Source organism: Dendrobates tinctorius, unplaced genomic scaffold (genome assembly GCF_039654945.1).
Source record: "Dendrobates tinctorius isolate UK_male_01 unplaced genomic scaffold, ASM3965494v1 ptg000117l, whole genome shotgun sequence".
NCBI lineage: Eukaryota > Metazoa > Chordata > Amphibia > Anura > Dendrobatidae > Dendrobates > Dendrobates tinctorius.
In genome coordinates this window covers 11,617,054-11,632,930 of record NW_027361785.1, presented here as the reverse complement: position 1 = coordinate 11,632,930, position 15,877 = coordinate 11,617,054, and positions in this window count along the sequence as shown.

Below are 15,877 nucleotides of genomic sequence, written 5' to 3'. Positions count from 1 at the left end.
CAGATTGCAGTGTCTTTCCTTTCCTATCCTTTCTAGTTAGTTTGGGCCCCATCGTTTGCTCAGCCTATTTTCCTGCCTGTGTTTGTGCTTTCATCTTGTTTCACCGTCAATACATGTGTGGGGGCTGTCTTTCCTTTGGGGTCTGCTCTGAGGCAGTTAGTGTTCCCCTTTTCTTGCTTCAGGCTTATGTAGTTCTCCGGCTGTGACGAAGCATCTAGGATCATCGTAGGTACGCTCCACGGCTGCTGCTTGTTGTGTGGTTAGGATCAGGGATCTGCAATCTGCATAGTTACCAACCTCTCTGGTTTTCTGTGACTTAGCTTGTTTTGTTTTTTTCTCCTCAGTGACCCATTCAAAACAGAATCACCAGCCATACTGCAGATTCTAGGGTACTCAAAAGCAGGAAAAAGTTGTTTAAAAAAAAATGTCAATTTTTTTTTTTATATTTTTTCCTCTTTTTCTCTGGGGCCGTAGGAGGATTTTTTTTCCTAATGGAGATTAAGAAATTGTCTGATCGTGTGGAGCAACTTGCTGCTGAAGTACAGGGAATTTCCACCTACCTCATTCAGTCACATGCTGCTGAACCTAAGGTCCCTACTCCTGATGTGTTTTCTGGGGATCGGTCTAAATTTCTGAATTTTAAGAATAATTGTAAATTATTTCTTGCCTTGAAACCTAACTCATCGGGGAGCTCTGTGCAGCAGGTTAAAATTGTCATCTCCTTGCTGCGCGGCGATCCCCAGGATTTGGGCTTTTTCTCTGACACCTGAAAATCCTATTCTGACTAATGTGGATGCATTTTTTCAAGCCTTGGGGTTGTTGTATGATGAACCTAATGCTGTTGATCAAGCTGAGAGAACCCTGTTGACATTAAACCAGGGTCAGGATTCTGCAGAGTTATACTGTCAAAAATTCCGAAAGTGGGCGGTCCTTACTACATGGAATGATAGTGCATTGGCAGCTCTCTTTCGGAAGGGTTTATCAGAGACCGTAAAAGATGTTATGGTGGGATTTCCTGTTCCCTCTGGTCTGGATGATTCTATGTCATTAGTCATTCAAGTTGATCGGCGTTTACGTGAACGTAAAACTACACAGGAGGCGCTGCCACCTTTTGAACAAAAGTCTGAACCTATGCAATGTGATGGGGTTTTGTCTAGGGTGCAACATCAGGAGTTTAGAAGGCGTAATAAGCTGTGTTTTTTCTGTGGAGACGTCTCTCATACTATTTCTGTCTGCCCTAAACGAGAGAAACGTTTTGCACACACATTTGCTGTGGGCAGTTTACAACCTAAGTTTCTTTTGGCAATTACACTGATCTGCTCCTTATCCACGTTTTCCACGAAGGCTTTTGTGGATTCAGGAGCAGCGTTGAATCTGACGGATTTGGACTTTGCTAAACATTGTGGTTTTTCCATGACGCCTCTGTGGATGCCTATTCCTTTGAGTTATATTGATGCTACTCCTTTGGCGAAGAATAAACCTCAGTTTTGGACCCAGGTGACAATGCGATTTGCCCCAGACCACCAAGAAAATTGTAAATTTTTGGTGCTGCATAATTTGCAAGATACTATTGTTCTGGGTTTTCCTTGGTTGCAAACTCATAATCCAGTTTTGGATTGGAAATCTGGGTCTGTGGTGAGTTGGGGTTGTCAGTGTGTTCTTAGGGACGCTCCTGTTTTCTCCACCTGTCCTCAGTCTCATGATATTCCTGATTATCTAGCCGATTTTTCTGATGTATTTAGTGAGAGCAAGTCTGCGTCTTTGCCTCCTCATAGGAGTTATGACTGTGCAATTGAGTTGATGCCTGGGTGTAAATTTCCCAAGGGTCGGCTTTTCAACTTATCAGTATCCGAACATGATGCTATGCGATCCTATATTAAGGAGTCATTGGAGAAGGGTCATATTAGACCATCCTCGTCACCTTTAGGTGCTGTTTTTTTTGTGGCCAAGAAAGATGGTTCATTAAGACCGTGTATTGATTATCGTTCCCTTAACAAGATGACGGTTAAATATCAGTACCCGTTACCTCTGATGTCTGATTTATTCTCCAGAGTTAAGAGTGCCTGCTGGTTTATAAGCTTGACCTCAGGGGGCGTATAATCTTATTCGCATCAAGCACGGGGATGAATGGAAGACGGCGTTTAATACTCCGGAGGGACATTTTGAGTTCCTGGTGATGCCTTTTGGGCTCACTAATGCCCCTTCTGTCTCTCAGTCCTTTATGAATGATATTTTCCGTGACTTTGTGGATAAGTTTTTGATCATCTATCTGGATGATATTTTGATCTTTTCTAGTGATTGTAATTATAGAAGGATAGGGAAAATGAAGGGAGGTCAGCTCACCAGTCTCGGTTACGATCCATAATCCTCCTGCGCACGGAGTCACCTTGATCAGGGGTGTTGACTGAAGCAAAATAAAGGATGGAATCTCCAGCGCTGGAGATTCCATCCTTTATTTTTCTAGTGATTGGGATTCTCATGTGGAACACGTCCGGACTGTGTTCCGGATTTTGAGGGAGAATTCCCTGTTTGCTAAGGGATCGAAATGCCTCTTTGGTGTACAGAGGATTTCATTTTTGGGATTTATCTTGTCTCCATCAACTATTGAAATGGACCCAGCCAAGGTACAGGCCATTTATGATTGGGTTCAGCCTACTTCTTTGAAGGCCCTCCAGAAGTTTTGGGTTTTGCTAATTTCTATCGTAAATTTATAGGTAATTTTTCTGGTATTGTCAAACCACTGACTAATCTGACCAAAAAGGGAGCTGATGTGCTGAATTGGTCTCCTGAGGCTATCTCAGCATTTCAGGAGCTTAAGCGGAGATTTACTTCAGCTCCAGTTTTACGGCAACCTGATGTCTCACTTCCATTTCAGGTGGCGGTAGATGCTTCTGAGATTGGTGCAGGAGCTGTTTTGTCCCAAAAAGACCCTGTGACTTCTAAGATGAATCCCTGTGCCTTCTTTTCTCGAAAGTTCTCCCCATCTGAGCGCAACTATGATGTGGGGAATCGGGAATTGTTGGCCATGAAATGGGCATTTGAGGAGTGGAGACATTGGTTGGAGGGAGCTAGACATCAAGTTGTGGTATTCACCGATCACAAGAATTTGATTTATCTGGAGTCGGCCAAACGCTTGAATCCTAGACAGGCTAGATGGGCCTTGTTTTTCACGCGTTTTAATTTTGTGGTCTCTTTTCTTTCGGGCACTAAGAATGTTAAGGCAGTCGCCCTTTCTAGGAGTTTCTTTGCCGATTCCCTTAGTGTGACCGAGCCTACTACCATCCTAGGTGAGGGGGTAGTTCTTTCTGCCATTTCGCCCGATTTGAGACGCTCCCTGGAGGAATTTCAGGAGGATAAACTTGAGCGTTGCCCTATGGGAAAATTGTATGTTCCTGACCAGTGGAGAAAGAGAGTGATGTCTGAAATTCATTGCTCCGCATTGGCTGGTCATCCAGGTATTTTTGGTACCAGAGATTTGGTGAGTCGGTCTTTTTGGTGGCCTGCCTTATCTCGTGACGTCAGGAATTTTGTATAGTCCTGTTGGACTTGTTCTCGGTCTAAACCCTGTTCTCGTTCTAAACCCTGTTCTCGTTCTAGTGGGTTGCTGATGCCCCTGCCGGTGTCCATGAGGCCATGGACCCATATCTCAATGGATTTTATTTCTGATCTTCCTGTCTCTCAGAGGATGACTGTTATCTGGGTGATTTGTGATAGATTTTCGAAGATGGTCCATCTTGTACCACTCCCAAAGTTGCCATCTTCCGCTGAGTTGGTGCCCTTGTTTTTACAACAGGTGGTTCGGTTACATGGGATTCCTGAGAACATTGTGTCCAACAGAGGAGCCCAGTTTGTTTCCAGATTCTGGAAAGCCTTTTGTTCCAATCTGGGAATTCAGTTATCCTTCTCCTCCGCGTTTCATCCCCAGACCAATGGACAGACTGAGAGAACAAACCAGACCTTGGAGTCTCATTTGACATGTTTTATATCTGCTGATCAGGATGATTGGGTCTCATTTTTGCCCTTGGCCGAATTCGCACTGAACAATCAAGCTAGTTCTGCCACTTTGATGTCATCCTTTTTCTGTAATTTTGGGTTTCATCCTCGATTCTCTTCAGGGCAAGTGGAATCTTCGTCCTGCCCAGGTGTGGACACTGTGGTTGAGAGAATGCAGCAGATATGGGACCAAGTGGTGGATAAGTTGTCACTCTCTCAGAAAAAGGCCCAGCGATTTTCCAACCAGCATAGGACCATTGGTCCCCGGTTTAAAGTGGGTGATATGGTTTGGTTGTCGTCTAAGAATATTCCTATGAAGGTTGCATCTCCAAAATTTAAGCCAAGATTTATTGGACCTTATAAGATTTTGGAGATTCTTAATCCTGTTTCTTTTTGATTGGCTCTTCCAGTTACGTTCAAGATCCATAACGTATTTCACAAATCTCTGTTGAAGAGGTTTGTTGAGCCAGTGGTGCCTATGGTGGCACCTCCTGACCCTGTGTTGGTTGAGGGCGGTGTGGAATATGAGGTAGAGAGAATATTGGATTCTCGTTTGGTTGGACGGAGACTCCAGTATTTGGTCAAATGGAGCGTTATGGCCAGGACGATAATTCTTGGGTCTCTGCCTCTGATATTCATGCCAATAGATTGGTTCGTGCTTTTCACCGGGCCCATCCTGATCGGCCTGGTGTCGTGGATAAGGGTTCGGTGACCCCTCCTCAAGGGGGGGTACTGTTGTGAGTTAATTTTCTGGTCCACTAGTTGTGAATTCTCCTGCCAGGCTCCCTCTGGTGGTAACAGGAGGTAGTGAGGCTGATTTAATCAGTAGAGATCTGCCACCTGATAATGAGGATGACGATTGGACCTCAGGAGTCTCAGACTGGATTTAAGACAGCCAACTCCCTATTCTGGTGCTGGTGATTTCTTCTGGCTTGTCAGATCTTGGTTTTCAGCTCTGTTCCAGTCATCTAAAGCTAAGTTTTTCTGCTAATGTTCACACTTGATTTTGTTGGTCTATTCAGTTTTTTGTGTGGTCATCCAGCCCCGGCTGTTGTGAGTTCATTTTCCCCTTCACTGTTGATGTCTGATGAACTCCCTCTGCTGGTGAAGAGAGGTAGTGAAATTGATTGGGTTGGGAAGAACCTGTCATCTGAACAGGTGGAGCCTGATTGGACACCCGGAATCACTGAGTGGATATGAGGCAGTCGACGCCCTACAGGGGTGCTGGTGATCCTTTCTGCTCTGAGCTCTTGCAAACCAGTTCAGTACCTGTCTTCTGAAAGCTAAGTATTTGCTCTCTTATTTTTCCAAGAGATATTGTCTGTTTACTTAGTTTTGTGTTCTGCCTGCCCTTGTTGGTACAGGCTGAGCTCCATTTTTGTCTCTGGTCAAGTTGATCTTTTGCTCAGTCTTCAGAATATACCTGAGTGCTGATATAGTGATTTTGAAGTCTAGTGACTTCAGGGCCTTTTTTCTATCAGACGTGTTGGACATTATTTTGGCAGAATTTTTGCGGATTGCAGCCAGCATCTTTTCAGTCCTTTCCTATTTAGTTAGTTGGGCCCCATCGTTTGCTCAGCCTGTCTTTCTGTCTGTGTTTGTGTTTTCATCTGCTTTTCACCGACAATACATGTTGGGGACTGTCTTTTGCTTTGGGGTCTGCTCTGGGGCAGTTTAGATTTCCCCTTTCTTTCTTTAGGCTTATTTAGTTCTCCGGCTGTGAACGAGGGGTCTAGGGCACCGTAGGAACCCCCCCACGGCTACTGTTAGTTGTGTGAATAGGATCAGGGGTCTGCAATCCGATAGCTACCAACCTCTCTGGTTTTCTGGACTTAGCTTGTATTTTTGTTTTCTCCTCCTTTGGTGACTCATTCATAACACCCGGCTGGGCCTGTGCTGAATTTCCACTCTTATTTACCTGTATTTGCCAATTTGCTTTTTGCCCCTTATTAGATTGGCCTCTTTTTGCTCTGTCTCAGAATATTTCAGAGTGCTGATATAGTGGGAGAAGTCTAGTGACTTCAGGGTTAATTTTGCTATCAGAAGTGTTGGACATTATTTTTGTAGGGTTTTTTGCAGATTGCAGTGTCTTTCCTTTCCTATCCTTTCTAGTTAGTTTGGGCCCCATCGTTTGCTCAGCCTATTTTCCTGCCTGTTTGTGCTTTCATCTTGTTTCACCGTCAATACATGTGTGGGGGCTGTCTGTCCTTTGGGGTCTGCTCTGGGGCAGTTAGTTTTCCCCTTTTCTTGCTTCAGGCTTATGTAGTTCTCCGGCTGTGACGAAGCATCTAGGATCATTGTAGGTACGCTCCACGGCTGCTGCTAGTTGTGTGGTTAGGATCAGGGATCTGCAATCTGCATAGTTACCAACCTCTTTGGTTTTCTGTGACTTAGCTTGCTTTATTTTTTTTCTCCTCGGTGATCCATTCATAACATACTCCGATTTCAGGTGCAGGAGAGAGCGTGATGCCATTTACCATAATAGATAGATTGTGTAGGGAAGATATGTGAGATGGAGGAATGATAATGAGTGCAGTTTTGTCTACATGGAGTTTTAGGAAGCGAGAGGTGAAGAAGGAGGATATGGCTGATAGACACTCCAGGATTCTGGACAGCAGAGAGGTGACATCTGGGCCAGAGAGATAGATCTGAGTGTCATCTGCATACAGGTGGTACTGGAAGCCATGGGTCTTTATGAGTTTTCCTAGGTCAAGAGTATAGATGGAAAAAAGTAGGGGCCCCAGGACAGAGCCTTGGGGGACTCTAACAGAGAGAGGGCGGGATGAGGAGGTAGTGTGGGAGTGGGCAACGCTGAATGTGCAGTCAGAAAGGTATGAGGCAATCCAGGACAGGGCAAGGTCTTTGATGCCAAGGGAAAAAAGAATCTGTAGCAGTAGGCAGTGGTCGACTGTGTTGAAGGAAGAGGACAGGTCGAGAAAGAGGAGGATGGAGAACTGTCTGTTAGCTTTGGCTGTAAGTCATTAGTAATTTTGGTCAGGGCAGTTTCGGTGGAGTGGTGTGACAACAGTTCCCATGTCATTGTCCGAGGTACCACAGCACAAGTCCCAAAGCCAGATTGCATCTTAGATTATAGTCAACACAAAAAAAAATCAGCAAAAGTAATATGTCTGATATATAGAGTTTGATGTGCCGATTCCAAAAATATGCTTAGTTTTGCTATATCACAAAGTTTCTGAGATAGAAGTATTTGTTATTATGTTATTTCTGCATTTTGAATGTATGTTGTTTTTCCTATGTCATTCCCATTTCTTTGCTTGTCTTACTTAATTGTGAATTTTCTTACAGGAAAAACATCGGTAAAGGTTTTATGGAAAGGAGTACTGACAGTGCAGTCAACTAATGACTGCTTCTTGGAAAGTCACATGTTATGGGGAGGAGCTAACTGTTATGAGGCGGTAAGATTTGAGTCAGTCAGAAAAGGATGGTGATGTCAGCAAGGACGGGTATGTGAGACAAGCCTCTACAGGAATCTGAGCCCGGCCACAGGGAAATAAAAGGGAAGGCAGCGGACAGCCACCATTGTGAGAGGATTTTCACTGCATTTCTGGGTGGGCAAGTCACCTCAGAGGGAAGAAAACAGTTCAGCCACTGAGGTGTAACTGAGAGAGGGTCTCCACAGATAGAGAACCTGCAAACAGCCAATATCACACTGAGAAACTGCCTGTCTACAAATGTTCATCTGTCAAAAATTGTGGAAACCACAGTAAAAAATTGCGACCATAGATCCGTATTGATAAAATTACTTCTCTTTATTAAATAATGGACAAGACAAGACAAAAATGGGGAACAAGTGTAAAGGACAATCAAAAGAGTGCAATAGTACAAATGCTAATACAAGCAGAACCTGCCCCAGTACACCTGAACTATCATATGCCGAGATTAATGTATATATTTCCTGTATTTATATTCCATATAACGAGCATTATATCTTGCATAGAAAAGGGAACAGTGCCCATCATCTATCAAACAGAATAAGTCTATACACTATCCCAAAAAAGGTAATTAGAGGGTTTAACAATGAGTTAACCACAATTTTTGGTGTATATATTAGCGATTGATCCTAGTCTGTTCAAACAGAGCTAATATAAAGTAGATATGACAGGCTCAAACCCCAACTTAGGTGCTCTGGGAAAAAACAAGACTAAAGTATAGGAGTAACCCCGGCACACTAATAACATGAAAGTAAAGTCTTCTCAACGACAGTCTTTAATTGTTGTGATTTTATTGATTGTGAAAAAAAGGGTGGTGTTACAATCCAAAAAAGGGTGGTGTTACAATCCAACGTTTCAGCTCTACATCTCGAGCTTTCATCAGGGATATGACTAGATCCTTGGTTTTGAGGTGTGTGTATAAGTGGTATAGGTTTGCCTTTGTAATCCAGCTGCTGGAACGGTACCTATAGTAACCACGATGTGTAGGGTCAGCACGTGACTCCCGTCCTTGTGTCCTAAATCTAGTCAGGTGTGGAGGAGGCCAGAAGTGAAAATGTGATTGCAATTTAGTATATAAAACACACTGATTACCTTCTTGGAAAGTCTTGAAATAATTATAAAAAGGTTGCATGTGTAGAAGAGCAGTATTGGCTTGGCTGTCTTCAGTCAGGGGAAGAGGTCATCCATATATATTGTAAAACGAAGTGGCTGTGGGATGTATCCTCTTCCAGGGCTCCAGGACCGTGGTCATGGCTCGGGTGAACATAGAGAGGCTATACTGTGCCCCTTGAGGCATCATAGTCCAAATATATTGCTGGCCCTCATGTGAAAACAAACAGGTACTGGCTTGCAGCATGTAGAAATAAACTGAATAAACTGAAGAAAGCATTGGCCAGGTCAATCACCGTGAACCATAGAAAAATAAATAGAATTGATAAAAACAAAACATAGTGTGTGGGTTTGGTACCATAGATGTGTTCAGTACTATAACTTCATTGACAGCACATAAGTCATGTATTATCCATAACTTCATAGAAATAATTGCAAATTATGAAATGGAGGGTAAATATTGCAATTTCCTTGGCAGCTGGGCTACTGGCTTCTGCCCCACCTTTACAAACTGGATTTTCAGCCTGCCAATATTGAGTCTGGGATCAGTACCATTAGTTCAACGCCCACATGATCTACAGATGTGTCCTGTAAAAAAAAGAAAAGACCACATACTTCTTCAGCAAGTAGATCAATGTCCCTGATCAATCTTCTGATTGCATCGGGACCCACCAGGAATTTGAGAGGAGTATCCTCAACCTCTGTCTGGGTGAGAGATGTTGTTTCTCTATTGTATTTTTGTGGGGGGGGGCTGCAAGAGTATACGTACTTTCATGGGTTGTGGAATCAGTATGCCAATACCCTATTAAAATCTGGAGCTCGATGTTGGTGGGTGTCAAGCTTCTTCCAACTTGGAACTAATTTGCATTTCAAATCTGAGATCCAGAAACTTTTTGTTACATCGGTGGAAGAAACTATCCACAGGTTCTCCTTTTCCCTGCATGACATCCTGGAGAATGGGGGGTCTGGCAAGCTGCTTACTAGGGTATCTGTCTCCTGGTATTTCCAGGAGTCCTTGCATGTAGTAGATTGTGTACAAAAGTATGAGCTTTGAGGCTTAAAAGATGATGATGATAATTATGTCCCCTCACCATATAACGATAAATACTGTAGATTATCAGTCTGAGCTATTTATTTCCTGTCTCCTCCGGTTCTGTTTACTTATATACCTCCATGTCATATTCATCTTTTTCTTCATTATTCTTTTCATAAACTACATTAATTAATAAAACTATAATGGATGCTGGACAGGATGTAGCATAAGACGTGCCGTCTATATAAATAGTTGGAAAGAAGGTACGGCTCTTTGGGTTGCTCATCTAACAGTCAGAACAAGTCTCACTATATTCTGCATTCTGCGTTTGACAGCTGGCACACGTCCAGTCATCGGGAATGTATATAGAAGTATAAATGAATGTAATGCAGATATTGCAACTGACATCTTCCTGTGTAAATATTTGTTTTGCACAAAATTCAGCAATCTTGTTATATTCCTCTCCTCATGCCCTTTTTTTTTATTTCCTAACTTCCTCTGCCATCTTATAAAATGCTTCAGGGTCCTGTAACACCTCATAACACCTGAGGCTGGGACGCTGCTCTCTACTCATTAACACATTCTTCTATCCCTTCTTATCTAATGCTCCTCCCCTCGTGATCAGAGGGTTTCTTAACGTACATTTTCTTTCTCACTCCACTATGGGTCATATCTGTCTTATAGATATTGACTGACTGCTCCCACCCATTCTATCATCTGAATTCTGAGTATATCTGAAAAACATATGTATGTGTGCGTCTTGAAACAAATTCTCACGGGGTTATAAACAGTTGGATATGTGACTGTAAAAGCTGTATGTACTCCTTATGTCCGAGTAAAGGGGTCTTCAGTGAACATAGTGATGTCTAGCTATCTTGAACACAGTAATATAGGAAATTAACCAACAACTAACACCAGAGTATTTCACAAATTTTGTGTATCCAGAAACTGCGGAGTATAAAAATACCTGATAAATTGTTAAAATTTCTGTTTCCTCAAAACTTTCGCTTTAAAACATTTCAAAGAAAACATCTCACAGAGAAATGTAGTGACATTAGTAAAACAATAACTAAAAAGTAACAATAGACCTCGGATCTCACAGAGATATCTGTACAAATCAAGCAATTACCATTCAAGTAATTCTCTTTCTACCTGAACAAATTTTTTTAACAACGAACCTTATAATTATAGTATGCAGAACAAAACTAGTTTATCCAATTCTCTAATTTCACATTTCTTTGGATTCAGGAAATGCAGCTGAAATAGCAGTCTAACCAGTATGGCAGTATATTCAATATGAGAGCTGCGGACAGGCGTGTCTCAACAATGCATCAATACTTCAAAACATAAAAACTATTATGAATGTATTCCTTATCCCTTTCACTGTTCTTTTGTTACCAAGGCAACTAGGGCTGGGCTTTTGGTGCTAGGACTTGTAGTAAATAGTGGTAATCACCTCTAGATAGGTGGTTGATATTTCAGCAGAGGGGGAAGAATAGTAATCACCTCTTTCCTTAAAAATATATATATACCGTGTCATTCACGTCACCGGGCCCAGTTTATACCGTGGGCGTATGGCCGGACGTGAGCACCTATATGTATATATCTGATATATATACCTATATATAACTTCTTCGACCGTCTAAGGTCGGAACCAGGGTGATAACCCGGGTGAACACCCCCTTTGTACTCTGCTCTGTTTTGTTTCTAGTAGCCCTAGTGCAGTATGAAATAGTTTTTTATCAGATACTAGATGGATTCTAGATACACCCTCCGAATTGGTTAGACCGGATAATACACACAGACAATTAAGGAATTATATACCTGACCGGGTCCGTAGGCTCAGGACTTTCAAACGTGGTCAGTTTAAGGGTTCAGAGAAGACAGCCAACTATCTCCTCCCAGCCGGACGTGAATACAGAAGGGTAGGTAAGATGATATATTTTCTCACCAGGTCTCGAGCTGCAGCCTCGTCCTGCTGGAAAGACATCCGTCCTGGGGGAGATTTTGTTGCGGCTGTGATCATCTGGTATCGTCCTGAGCCCCACTGTTTGAGCGCCAACTGTTGATTCTGCCGCTCTAGGGTGTGGCCCGTCTTAATTGTCTGTGGCCAAATTGGATCTTTGGTAGAGATTGTACGTGCACGGAGAAAAGAATACACAAGACAAGGTGTATCGTGTCAGTATGATTCTTCTCTGTCTTTAATCCAAAAATGAACAGCTTTTATACAGAGTTTGTGTTATTACATCATGGGTACATTTCTAAGTTATTATTTACCGTTCCCATGCCGCTACATATCACTATGTACGTTTCTGAGTTACTGTTTACTGATCTCATATGCTACATAATCACCGTGTACATAAGTATTGTTCTTTAGCCCGATCCACCCAGTATTGCGGTATTATATGAAGCCTAGGTGGGTCATGCACAGAAATAATTCAGCAGAAAGCCAGAAGTATCTTAAAGCAACATGATCCTAATATTCTACAAAGCCACTATATAGTGGTACAGTTTTGATTCTTGTATATATTCATGTGCCGTATATTCTCCCCTTAACAGTCCCTCCTTTGGAGATATGCAAAATCAAAATCCTAATCTCGTCGAACCTATCGATCTGTCCTCCCGGCCTACCTATCTCAACAATGCTGGAACCTAGCTAACTAATCTTCACCGTATATACGAGACGACCCATCTCTAGTAGATGGACCCCCTCCTAACGGACTTTGCACAGGAGGAAGTCATATCCTGGACTTTCCCTCGTTGGTTTGCTTCAAGCAGGCATATTCCGGAGGTGGTGCTTGCATGTTTTCATTGGGACATCATTGCTTCAAGTGGATCTGTGAAAACTTCAAAGGAAAACAAAAATCTCCAGAATATGTTGAAGAACTGCTAAAAGCATTCACAAAAAATTCACAAGGGTTCCAGTACTATTCACAGAAATTCTCCAGCATTTCAACATCATGATCTCTTTTGATTGTCCTTTACACTTGTTCCCCATTTTTGTCTTGTCTTGTCCATTATTTAATAAAGAGAAGTAATTTTATCAATACGGATCTATGGTCGCAATTTTTTACTGTGGTTTCCACAATTTTTGGTGTATATATTAGCGATTGATCCTAGTCTGTTCAAACAGAGCGACACCTATAAGGAGTATATATAATATATTTAGGATGCGGCTCTGTACCGTTGCTGTCATAAAATGTTCATCTGTAAAGAATAGGCTGACCCGTTTACCTCACAACTGTATATAGTTATCTCCGAAATTACCTCCAGTAACATCAGTTCTAAATACAAGCTGCCTCTGTCATCTCTGGGGAAATATCTACATATAGTCGGTTAGCTCATCACATTTTTTTTAGTTTGTCACCACCATTGAACTGAATTTACTCTTGTTTGATCTGATTTAAAAGATAAAAATGCCCTGACAGTGTATCAATCATCCAAACAGATTCTGCTGTGTGTGGTTCTTGACACCAAAAGACCAAGTACGTTCAATCACTCATGATATTAAAAATATGTACCAGATGTACTTTAAGTGTCCACTTGGTGATCAAGACAAAAGCTGGACCCCTCATGTGATATGCTCAAGTTGTTCAAATGGTCTTCATAACTGGTTGAAGCTACTTTCGAAGACATGGAGACCTCAAGTCAAGATGAGTATGTACCTGATGGAGCAGCCAAAACGCTTTACTTAGCATGAATTAAATGATCTCAGAGATCTTTCACTGTCAAAAGATAAACCTGAATTTCTTGCATCTAGGTTGAAACAGAAGAATTTTCTTCATGATGATGTCAAAGTGTGTTATTACCGAAACAGAAGTAAAACTTTAACACAATTTTTAACAGTTGATGGACCAATGGTGTACTATAACAATGTGAATGGCCTCTTTGAAGAACTGAATCAAAAGTATTTTGTTGCAGATTGGTGATTGATTATTGACTCATTCCAGAGAAGTTTGAAAGCAGTGTTGCTTCACAATGGAAATATGAAACCATTAATCTCTATTGCTCACTCATGTCATCTAAATGAAAGTTATGAAAATCTGTCAGTTGTTTTGGATGCTGTACAATATAAGCATCATCAATGGAATATCTGTGGAGATTTGAAAGTGATTGGTCTGCTAATGGGAATGCAAGGAGGTTTCACTAAATATTGTTGCTTCTTGTGTTTATGAGACAGTAGAAATACAGTAGAGCATTATGTCCATCGTGATTGGAAACAGAGAAACCTCTATGTTCAAGGTAGAGACAATGTTAAGCATAATCCTTTAGTTGCTCCAACAAAAATCTTTCTTCCTCCACTACAAATAAAGTTGAGATTGATTAAAAACTTTGTGAAAGCCATGGCAAAGAAAAATTCACAAGGGTTCCAGTACTATTCACAGAAATTCTCCAGCATTTCAACAGCAAAGCTAAAGGGGTATTTGTTGGTCCTCAGATCAGAGAGCTTATGAAAGATGATGTGTTTGAAGGAATTCTAAATGATAAGTAATTGAGATCTTGGAAAAGCTTCAAGTGGATCTGTGAAAACTTCAAAGGAAAACAAAAATCTCCAGAATATGTTGAAGAACTGCTAAATGCATTCCAATGTCTTGGATGTTTAAGGTCTCTGAAAATGCATTTTTTGCATTCAGATTTAGATTTCGTCCCTCAAAATCTTGGGGATGTAAGCGATGAACAAGGCGAGCGGTTTTTACCAGGACTTTAAAGTAATGGAGCACTGCTACCAGCGTTTTTGGAATGACTCGATGATGGCAGATTACTGTTGGATGTTATATAGGGACAACCCTGAAAAATCGCATCAACGACAGTCTAATGTCAAGCATTTTTAATTTCTGCTCATATTTTGGTTTCTATTTTGCATGTGAAATTATTTTGTTTCAATAAAAATGGTTTTGTAAGGTGAAGCATTTTTTCTGATATGTAGATTACTGTTTTCTTAATGTCGCCAGTATATTTCCTATACCTTATAATAATCATGCTGCTCCATGGAAACTATACGTACTGCAGAAAAACTATATATATTTTTGAAATCAGGACAAAAAGATGATTCAGAACAGTACAAAGTCACGTGCGATGATTAAAAAAATATTTTTTTGTAGACCTGTGAAAAAGTACATGGGGCGCGTAGATCTCTCAGATCAGGTCCTCAAACCATACAGTGCCATGCGAAAAGCTAAAGCAAGGTAGAAACAATTGGCCATGCACATTGTACAGATAGCACTGTAAAATGCTTGTGTGCTGTTTCAATCTGCAGGCAATATATGGACCTTCCTTCATTTTCAGGAGGTAGTCATGAAGCTCCTAATGTTTGGCAATCTCGAAGGTGAATGTCTCAGTACTTCTCAAACTGATAGTGCCCGTATTGTTCTAGGTCAACATTTTCCAGCAGAGGTTCCCCAAACTGCGAAGAAGGGAAGATCACAAAAACGGTGCATAGTATGCTCCAGGAGGGGAAGCCGAAAGAACACAATTAACCATTGTGAAACCTGCCCTGAGAAACCTGGCCTTTGCATTAAGGATTACTTCAAAGTGTACCACAAATCACAAATTAATAATTTGTTTGTTTTTTTTACACCGGTTGACACAACACACTTTTATAATCTGATGTACTCCACAAAACTTACACATAACACTTGATAAATTCATACACCAGTAAAACCAAAACTAATATAATCATTACTATAAAACTATGCCTCTAAATTCCTGGAGGGGTAGTTTCCAAAATAGGGTCAATTGTGGGGGATTTCCACTATTTAGGCACATCAGGGGCTCTCCAAACGTGACAGGACGCTCGCATATCATTAGGTCAAAGTCTTCGCTCCATACCATCACTCCTTCCCTGACAATCTCCCAAACCGTAGTTTTCCACCACATATGTGGTATCGGCACATTCAGAAGAAATTGCACAACAATTTAAGGGATCCCTTGTCTCCCGTGACCCTTGTGAAACTAAAAAAAAAATGGGGCTAAAAAACATTTTTGTGGAAAAAATTTGTTTTTTATTTTCACGGCACATTATAAATTTCTGTGAAGCACCTGGGGTTTCAAGGTGCTCACCACACATCTAGATAATTTACTTGAGGGGTCTATTCTAGTTTCCAAAATGGGGTCACTTGTGCGGGGTTTCCACTGTTTAGGCACATCACAGGCTCTCAATTCCAGCTGATTTTTGTGCTCCTTCCTTTCCGAGCCCTGCCTTGCACACAAATAGTGGTTTTCCCCCACATATGGGGTATTGGCGAACGCAGGAGAAATTGCACAACAATTCTAGGTGTCCATATTCTGT